Source organism: Solanum dulcamara, chromosome 6 (assembly GCF_947179165.1).
Source record: "Solanum dulcamara chromosome 6, daSolDulc1.2, whole genome shotgun sequence".
NCBI classification, from domain to species: Eukaryota; Viridiplantae; Streptophyta; class Magnoliopsida; order Solanales; family Solanaceae; genus Solanum; species Solanum dulcamara.
Genome location: NC_077242.1, coordinates 65,570,561 through 65,581,113, shown reverse-complemented (window position 1 = coordinate 65,581,113; position 10,553 = coordinate 65,570,561). Strand labels below are relative to the sequence as shown.

General features: G+C 31.5%; 1 long non-coding RNA gene across 1 annotated transcript; it reads left to right on the top strand.

Moving 5' to 3' along the window:
* Positions 1 to 346: 346 nt before the first annotated feature.
* LOC129892482 (uncharacterized) lies at positions 347 to 1,570 on the top strand. The gene is made up of 2 exons (XR_008767325.1): positions 347 to 455; positions 1,194 to 1,570. It is a non-coding gene; the product is annotated as an uncharacterized LOC129892482 (long non-coding RNA).
* Positions 1,571 to 10,553: the final 8,983 nt, after the last annotated feature.

Here is a 10,553-nt window from a genome sequence, read left to right as displayed (position 1 = left end):
TATTAGAAAAATACAATTCTCGTATTTAAATTTTTCGCTCAAAAATGTATAGTGGCTATTTTCCCAGATAAAGACTATCATCAGGCATCCAATTAGTCTTCTAAATTTACTATCATCAATTTATTTAAGGAATAGTTAATTAATTTTGTTACTTTATTCAGTAGTAATTTCTTGTTACTTTCGTGGTGATATAAGAAGGATAATCTTTGATCAGTTCAAAACTCTATTTATTTATTTTTTGACATTTTCTTTACTTTACTTTATGTGCTTATTGTTAATTTAAACACAAGTGTCAGTAAAACAATTATTTTTGTGTCTCTATAAATAAACCCTCTGATAAAACTTGATTCCACAAATTAAAGCATCTCAAAAAGATCTAGAAATGGCTCAACCTAAAGTTAACATAATAACTCTCTCTGCTGTCCTTCTTTGCTTTCTTCTCATGTTTGCTTCTGGTGAGAAATTCTTATTTCTTAAGTATTTTGTAAATACAACACCTATATGTTAGATTAAGGGTATGTTCAGTATGAAGAAAAATGTTTTTCATGGAAATAATTTTCAGAGAAATGTTTTCTAGGTAAATAAGTGAGTTTTCTATTTATTTTCTTGTGTTCGGTAGATAAACAAAAAAATGTTATCCTAAAAGCATTTGTATATAACTATTTAGACAAATATTATGGAAGGTTGGGGTGGGGAGGTAAGGTGTGGGATGGTGGGGTTAAGATGATCATATACTATTCTGGGGTGGGAGGACACAATTAATGTGAAATGTCGTCAGTAGAATTTATTTTCCTATTTAAAAATATACTATGGAAGGTGGGAGTGAGGAGGTAAGGTTTGGGATGGTAGGGATTAGATAAGGTGTACTATTTTGGGATGGGAGGACACGATCAATGTGAAATGCTCTTAGTAGAATTTATTTTCCTATAGAAAATATTTTCCAAAATACTTGACCAACCAAACATGAAAAAATTGGATAAATTCGAACACACCCTTTACTATAGCATGTTGAATTATAGTGAAACATATATACATACATATTGAATACTATATCAGATGATTAATGACGATCCGAATCTGTAGGTTTTCTAAAAAAAATAGAAGAATTGATGTGAATTCATTCTACATTAAAAAATATATATAACAATTTTTTACGCTGTCAGTATATATAATTTAAATCATTTTTTATGCAGAGACACAAATAACAGAAGCAAAACACTGTGGGAAGCATAGCAAGAGCTGGAATGGGAAGTGTTTCCACAATAAATGTAACCATTGGTGCATGAAGAATGAAGATGCTAAATATGGCAGTTGCTCCCATGGAGATTGCTACTGCTACTACCATTGTTGAAAACAATCCATAAATATATAGCCATTAATTTCACATGGCAATATCTATCTTATTATGTAATACATATATGAATAAACAATGCTGCTATATATTAATTACTAAATGGTTATTATATATTATAGCAGCAGTGGTGCCATTATCTATAATGGTGATCACTTATTATGTCTCTCTTATGTGAGTGTGTTTGATATATACTATTTCCAGTCATTTACCTTTGAAGTTTGAACCTTCTTTCTCTTTGATACTCCTTCCATCTCAATTTATGTCTCATCTTAAGATTTTTGAGATTCAAATAAGTTTATCTTTGATCGTAATTTTTTCATATAGTTTTTAAATATTTTAAATTGACAATTATTGTGACTTATACTACTATTTACGTAGTTTCTGAATAGATAAATTTTGTTTCAAAAAATTTAAAAATTTCATGTTCGAACTTGCGGTCAAAATTAGACTGTTTGATTCTCGAAAAATAAAAAATGCCACATAAATTGTGATAGAAAATGTGTTATGACATGTTTATACTTACAAGTTTCAAAAGTCTTGATTTTTTATTTTGTAATTCTTGTACGTATTCAAGTTTTGCCGCATAAATTGTAATGAAGGAATTACTAAAAAGATTTTATTACCAAGGAAAAAATAAGTCAAACTACAACACACAAACAAATTGGTAGGAATCAAAGTTTCTTAGTTATGAATGAATAATTAACAAACTCGACTCAAACCTAGGTTGCAAATTACATAGGAATTGTGAACTACTCCCTCTATATCAATTTATATGTCTTTTTAGTCAGTCCAAAAAAAATGAAACGTTCCTATATTTAGTAACAATTTAACTTTAAAAATACTCATTTTACCCTTAATAAATAATTTAAATCTACACAAACATTTACGACTTATTTTAGACCACAAGCTCAAAAAATCTTTCTTTTTTTTTTTAAACTTCGTGCCAAGTCAAACTAACTCATATAAATTGGAACGGAGAGAGTAATTAAATACTCTTATTTTGGTGGAAATTCAAAGTAGAAGCAGAGATTATCTCATCTGTCTCAAACACAAATACTTACGCAACGTAACATTGATTTTGAAAGCCTCCAATGCTCCATTGTAGACTGCTTTGTTGTTGTCATAATGTGGCAAAAATTTAGTGGCCCATTTGAAGGGTTTGAACAATGGGGGATTGCTCAATGTACAACACTTTTCAGCTTCCCATTGGTCATTACCTGTGTTTAGACAACAATTAAAAAAAAAAAATACTATTTAGACAAGTCTAGAATTTCTATTTTTGTTGTTCAATTTGATCCTATTTATTAATCCATGTAAAATACCATAGAATATTTTTTCTCTCTTTATGCTAACGGTCGACTTGTACGGACCGATGCCCGACAAACCACCATCATCGGACACTAGGAAGTAGGTCATAACCTCAGGCAATGTTCTCTCAAACCCACCCTCTCCAATTCCGTCAACAGTAGATACAACAAATCAACCAAATCATAAAAATCGAGCAGAGTCGTCTGATAAATAGATTGCCTTCCTCAATCTTAAAGATGGTAACTCCATTTGTTAAGTTACAACAACTTAAAGGTGTTTAATTGTAGGTGTTTTCCATCAGGGGCAGATTTAGGTGGAGTTCGTTGAAAAATTACACTATATATAAAACATAAAATTCTGATTTTATGAGTATATATATTAAAATGAACCTTTTAAAAAAAACAATTGAGAAGCTTGGGAAAATGAGGTAAAAGGGATCTTTGAGAGTGGAATGAAGGATAGAGGATTTCTATTTCTTTTTTCTTTTCTTTTGTTATAAATATTTAATTAGAGGTTAATTATGAAGACATGAGGTTGAATTAGAATATTTAAAGTTTAGGGTAAAAATTAAAAGATCAAAAACTTTTAATAAAACCCTAAATTCCATTCATTTACTCTATTTTTTAAAACTTCTGTTCTCCATTTCCCTCCTCTCTTCTCTTTTCTTTTCTTTTCTCCATTTTTTTAAACGATGTTCTTCCTTTTTCCTTTCATCTTCTTTACCTTTTTTCTTCTCTGTTTTTCCCTTTCTTTTCAAACTTTTTGTGTTTTCATCTTCTTCTTCTTCGGATGTTGTTATTCTCATTTTTTTCTTCACTTCAATTTGATTGTGAAAATTATAAAAAAAAATCGATGAAAAGAGTAGAGAAGAGAAGAGAAGAGAGGATATGTTGTTTATATAAACAGGAGTTGTTCAAGCAACCAAGAGATGTTGTTTAAACAACCCTAAGTTGTTTAGTTCAAACAACAGAAGTTGTTTAAACAACCAAAAATTGTTTAAACAACCCTAAGTTGTTTAGTTCAAACAACAGAAGTTGTTTAAACAACCAAAAATTGTTTAAACAACCAAAAGTTGTTTAGTTCAAACAACCAGAAGATATTTAAACAACTCTAAGTTGTTTAAGTGTTTTTTATGATTCTTTAGTTAAAACAATGAGAATATTTTAAATATCAGCTAGTTGTTTGGAGAAATATAAAAATATTTGCTAATTGTTTTGGAGATCGAGATATGAAAATATTTGTTAGTCGTTTAGATAAATGTTTAAATATTTGCTAGTTGTTTGGAGGTGATGATGACGTGGAGGAGGGGAGGTTGGGGGAGGATGGGGCTGAGGGGTGGATGAGGAGCAGGGAAAAAAAAGAGGGAGTATTTTGTAAATTTAAAAAATTTGTGGGTTCTTAAAATATGTGTCATTATCACTAATTAATGAAGAGTCCCTTTTACCTAATTTTTAAAACTTGTGTCCTAAATCCTCAAATAGATAACTCAAAAGTCTCTTTTAATTCCAAGCCCCGAGAAGCTTAGTTTAATGGATAATGGGTTCAATAATTGCACTTAGGACATGAGTTCAAGTCTCAAGTGCAACTAGTTTTTTCCGTTTTAAATGTTTTGGAAAATGGAAAGTCCCATAGTAAAACTTAGTTGGACTCAATTTTGCGCTTGAATCTTCTTCTCCTTTTTCATTATTTTTTCTCTTTTGTATATTTTTTTTTCTAATTTGTCTTTGTTTAATTTATTAGACATTTTTTTATTTCTTATTCTTCTTATATCTATTATTCATTTTATGTCAACATAACTCTTTTTTCATGTACTAACTTGAATAAACTCTTTAAAAAATGATGAATTATATTAAACTTGAAATTGAGATAGAAATATAATTTTTGTTTTTTTAAAAATTAAGGTAGATTAGATGTAATTGAATGAAGAAACTTAAATATCGTCAATATCCTTTTAACAACATCAATTTCATAGAATTCATGGATTTTTTTTTCTATTTATTTTAGAGAGATGGAAATTAAACGTATTTGAGTTATTCGTTATTTGTCTTTTTTCACAAATGAAGATTAACCTAGTAAATTGAACTATATATGAATTAAAAAAATTGATGATGCCATTTGTTTATCTTCTGAATATGCATTATAATATTAGTAATTCTATTTTTACACACTTTTAGAAAATCTTGACGATTTTTATAGTAATATGTGATTGAATGGATACTAATTTAATATTTTAAAAAGTACAAAATAAAGTAAAACATTACAAAAATAAAATTATAAAAAACACAAAAAAATTTAAGAATGCTCGATGGAGCAGGATAAAAGTAGGAAGAAATGCTTAATGCGGTATGATAAAAGAAGTTAAATTTAACGGGTTAAGGTAAGTATTTTTCTTCTCCGTCTCGCTCCCTTTTTCATCCTCTAATTTTTTTGTGTTTTAGGAATTAACTTATGTAATACAGCCGATCCACTAAAATTCTTTTTATCAACGTATCTTTGTTCTTAGTATTTTTGATTAGTTTGATGTTTACTTTTTTGAACTAATGATATACCTATGATTGCTTGTACAAAGAGCATACCGAGTGGCTACTACAGGTACCACACACTTGCACTACCACCTGAGCTTCTTCTTTATACTTTGAACCCCCTGAACAAAAATCTTGGCCCTGCCACTATTTTTCATTTATCAAAGATAGCAACAAGTTCAGTTCAAAGAGTTACTCTTATGCATGTGTTTATAGGATACAACAATTTACACAAAGGTTACATATGTTATAATCCCCCAACAAGAAGAGTATATGTGTACAGACATGCTGTCTTTGATAAAAACACATTACCTTTTGTTCCTCCGAGTCAAATCCAGACTAACATTAATATCTCACCTCATCTGACTACTTTTGTTATTTTTTTCTCTAAATTATAGGCACATGTTGATCCTAATTTAGGGGAAGTGAAGGATGATTATACTACACAAGCTGCTAGTGATAATTTAGTTACTAACCATATGACAATACCTATACCTCTTGATAATTCAGGGAAAGTGTAGGATGATCCTAATAAATAAGTTGCTAGTGATAATATTTTTACTGATCATATAACAACACCTATACCTCTTGATGATGATAGTGATACTGACTTCTCAAATGTAGGATCAGATAATAATAGTATGGAACACGTTGAAAGTGTTGGTCCAGAGATGGTAAGGATCAGGCTATAGGTGCAGGTTTAGGAAGTGGTAGTGAGAAATGGGTTGAAGGTGCAGGTTCAGAGAGTAGTGGTTCACGACATCCCACCTTCTCTATGAGTAGTCCACAAAGGATACATCTAGAAGTTGACCTCTCAAGGTGGAATATGGTTGATAACCAACTATTTGGCGATACTATAATGCATCCAGCTAATTCAGTTGATCCACCTCCTACACTACAAAGTCATCACATAATCACCAGACACAAGTCAAAGGAACAACAACTATCACTTGTTGCTAACATCAAAGAAGAAATTTTGAGGGAACCAAAAACTACTAAGGAAGCACTAAAGTCGTCACCTCATTGACTTGGAGCTATACAAGAGAAAATCAATGCTTTGCATAACAATAATATATGAATATTGGTGCTCAAATCTACTGGTATAAACTTAGTTGGTTCAAAATGCGTGTTCAAGACCAAGTTGAAGGTCAATGGAACAGTAGACATATACAAAGCTAGGCTTGTTGTCAGGGGTTTCTCACAACTTGAAGGGATAGATTTTGAAGAAACTTTTAGCCTTGTGGTTAAGGCCACAACTATTAGGGTGGTTTTATCCATTGTTTTCAGCTCTAAGTGGAAAATCAAGCAGCTAGATGTCAAAAATGCATTCCTTAATGATTTCTTGCAAGTGGAGATATACATGAGTCAACCTTCTCGATTTGTTGATCCTAGGTATCCTTAGAATGTTTTTCTACTAAAAAAGACACTGTATGGTCTTAAATAGACAGTAAGAGCTTGGTTTTATAGGTTTAGCATGCATCTCCTACATCTTATTTCCTTTGAAGTAAGGAAAATCCCTCCTTGTTCACTTCGAAAATTCACAAAGGTACCATATTCCTCTTGTTATATGTAGATAACATTATTGTAACATGAATTAGTCCATCACATGTCTCAGAGTTGGTTCTACAATTTGGAAAGGAATTTTCTATTAATGATCTTAGTCCTTTATAGTTTTTTCTGAGAGTAGAGGTCAAGTATTTTGTTGGAGGAATTCATTTTAGTTAGAGTAAGTATGTTGCTGAGATACTAAACAAGACTAATATGACATTGGCAAAGGCTCTAGCTACTCTTTTGGCTCAAAAGCATGGTTTACATGAAGCTGTGGGAAGTCTTGTAGATGCCTCTTGATATAGAATCATAGTAGGGTGTCTCTAGTATTTGACACTCACAAGTTCTGATATCACTCATGCAGTGAATTTAGCAAGTTAGTATATACAAAGTCCTAATATTGAATATCTTCAAAGAGACAAATGGATTCTTAGGTACATCAAAGGTACTCTATACTTTGGACACAAAATTATTTCACAATCACTTTGTAGGTTATATGCATAATCAGATGTTGATTGGGGAAGCTGCACCACCACTAGGAGATCAACTACAGGCTATAGCATCTACCAAGGTGCAAATTGTATTCTTTGGACTTTCAAGAAATAGGCCACAGTAGCAAGATCGAGTGTTGAAGCTGAGTATAGAGCAATAGCTTCCATTGTAACGGAGATGATATGGATCACAGATCTACTTCATAATCTTAGGGTATACCTCAATTAAGTCCCTATACTATATTATGATAACTTGAGTGCTTTATACATGGCAATCAATCTAGTTATGAATGCTAGAATTAAACATGTTCCAGATGGACTATCATTTTGTTCGAGAAAAAGTCTCCAAGGGTCAACTTCTTACTCAATTTGCGATGTCCAAGGATCAACTAGATGACATTCATACCAAATCATTGACAAAGAAAGTCTTTGCTGGGTTTCGAAGCAAGCTAGGAGTAATTGTTCCTCCACTCACTAGCTTGAGGGAAAGTGTTGAAGATAGGGGAAGCTGATGATATGGAATAGGTTGAACTATGTGGTATAATCAACGTTTAAAATTGTTAACTATTATAGAGTTAGAGTCACACTAGGATTGGGCTACTAAAAGTAGAATAGGTTGCTATGACTTGTACTAGCTGAAGTCGACTAAGTTATAGTAGTAATAGTCAACCACTTCTCTTCTAAATTATATATTTATATAGTAGTAGAACTCTAAGTGTAGCAAGTGTAGGACTCTGTAATTCACTCCTATAAAGGAGCATGTACTTGGTAGTTTCTAATCATCAATACATCCTTGGTTTCTCTTAATTCTTTATGTGAGATTTCTACACTTGATTTCTCTGAATGTGCAAGCATGACAGGCTCCCAACATGTTATTACCTTAACTCCCTAGGAATTGATATTAATAAATCATGCCATGTTTGTAACACCCTTAAAATGATATAACACATCTTACTCAAATGTGCTAACATTAGAAAATTTTGGAAATAATTAGGTGTGGACAAAACTATCGACGCATTTTTAAACAAACAAGGAATAATTAATTGGTTAAATTTTATAAAATAAAAATACATTAACCCCAACTATTAAGAACTTAAATTGGAAACACGCCTACCCTTTTCTACTGGAGTATGTGGCTAGTTAGGAACGTAATCATCACCAAAACAAAAAGAACAAAATTAATATAACACTCCATAAAATCATGCCATCGAGTACCTTGCTCTAACTAATCTAGAGATAAATCCAGGTAAACCTAAAGTAAGTTATATAAAATGAAAATCTCCCAAAGCTGGATATAAATTAAACATAGACGGTTCATCTACAGGCAACCCATGCAGAAATGGAATTAGTGGAGTGATAAGAGATAAACATGGTAACTGGGTGATAGGTTTCATGGGAAACATTTTTGAAGCGACAAACATATTATCAGAACTATATGTACTTCAAAGAGGACTAAGAATAACTCTTACGAATAATCTAATATAGATTGCAAGGACATCATTTACCTACTAATTAATGATCATCCAACTTATTCTAATCTCTTGTCTGATTACAAGGAGCTACTCCTACAGCTAGGGGACCCCCCCGGTACACATAGATCTCGGCATGAACACCAGATGGCCATAGATAGCTTGGCTAAGGAGGGTTCTAGGTTGACTAAGGCCAACTCTTTTGTGTTTTCGACAGTTCTGAAAGATAGAAACAAACAAAGCAGAAACTATTTTTGTTAGGCTAAAAAATCCATCTACTACTGAATATTGTAACTACTATGTAATACCAACCACATTACCAAGTACTACTAGCAAGAACAATGCTCTGCCACTGACCGTATTGACACGTATTACGTTATAATTTATTATCTCTTTTCTAAAAAAATGAAAGAAGAGGAAATAACACAAAGCACATTACTTTTGGTGCTAATAATTACTGATTATATTTTGAAAAATATTATTCTGGGTATATGTATCTAAGATATATGTTAGTCAAATTAGGTATATTTTATTCTAGATATATTATATTCAAACATGAATTGGCATATATCGGGGATATACGGACTTTCTCACTCGCTCGTCACTCTCCTTCTTTGTATATGTATTTCGTAATATATCTGAGTTTCACAATTTTAAGTATCTATGTATCCTATATCAATATCATGTATATAAGTATCCAAAATCAATTTCATCTAGTGTATCTAATATCAATTTCCTCAATGTATATGGTATCAAAATATCTAGTGTATTCATGCATTTGGTGTCAAAGATACATGTATCTAATATCAAAACATGCACTGATACATTCATTAGTATATTCGTACATGAATATATGTATCTGATATCAAAGATACATATATATCTTATTTAAAAAAATATGTCTGATACATTCATCAATTGCCTCTAAATGTCATTACGATCGAACAGAAATAGGGGGGAGAGAGAGAAAGAGGGAAGTTGAGAGTACAAAGAGGAGAGAGAGAGAAAGAGGGAGAGAGATTGAAAGATTATGTATTTTTTTTAAAAAAATAATTATGTAATTATTTTAAAGTATAGTGAAATTAAGTAGGTATGGTAGGTATATTTATCTAATTAGTTAGTTTTTTCTTTTGTTAAAATAAGGTTACGAAAATGTGTCAAACATTCAAAATTGTTATTACTGCAGTAACTAAAGTGCGAATGGAATGCCATAATCCTCCATCTTTTATAACCTCTAAGGATGCTTCCTCAGCCTGCTGCTTCTCCTGGATTACCTTTGCAACATCCATCGGAATTGAGCTTCACGGTAAATTGGACATGTTTTATCCACTTGACAAGTTTGATATCAATTTGATGTTTGTCCCTTTCTATCTTGATACGTATTTAAAACCAGTTGGAGTTAATGTTCAATATAGGAAATTGACTGTTAAGAATAAGACTTACCAACCAGTTGATCCGAGAAATAATGTTAGGAATGGACATATTAATATTCTCATATATATGCTTGCATGTCCCTTTCCATATTTCCCAACAAGTTGCTGATGGAAGACATTGAAATAATAACTCTTGCATTTTTTTTTTGAATTTAAAAATCCACTAGTGAATAAGCATAGCTCGAAAGGAAGATTTTTAAAATAAATTCCACAAGGATTACAGTAGAATTCCCAGATTGTTGCCATTTCTCCTGAGAAAAATAAGTTATTTAGAGTTTTCTGATTAAAGCTTTTACAACAACTGCATCTTGATGGTCCATGAATGCGAAATTTTGTGATAGCCTCATCCGTAGGAATCTTATTTTGGAGAAGTCTAAGCATAAGAAAGGAAACTTCAAGTTAGACATGGCCAAAGCTTACGATAGGAT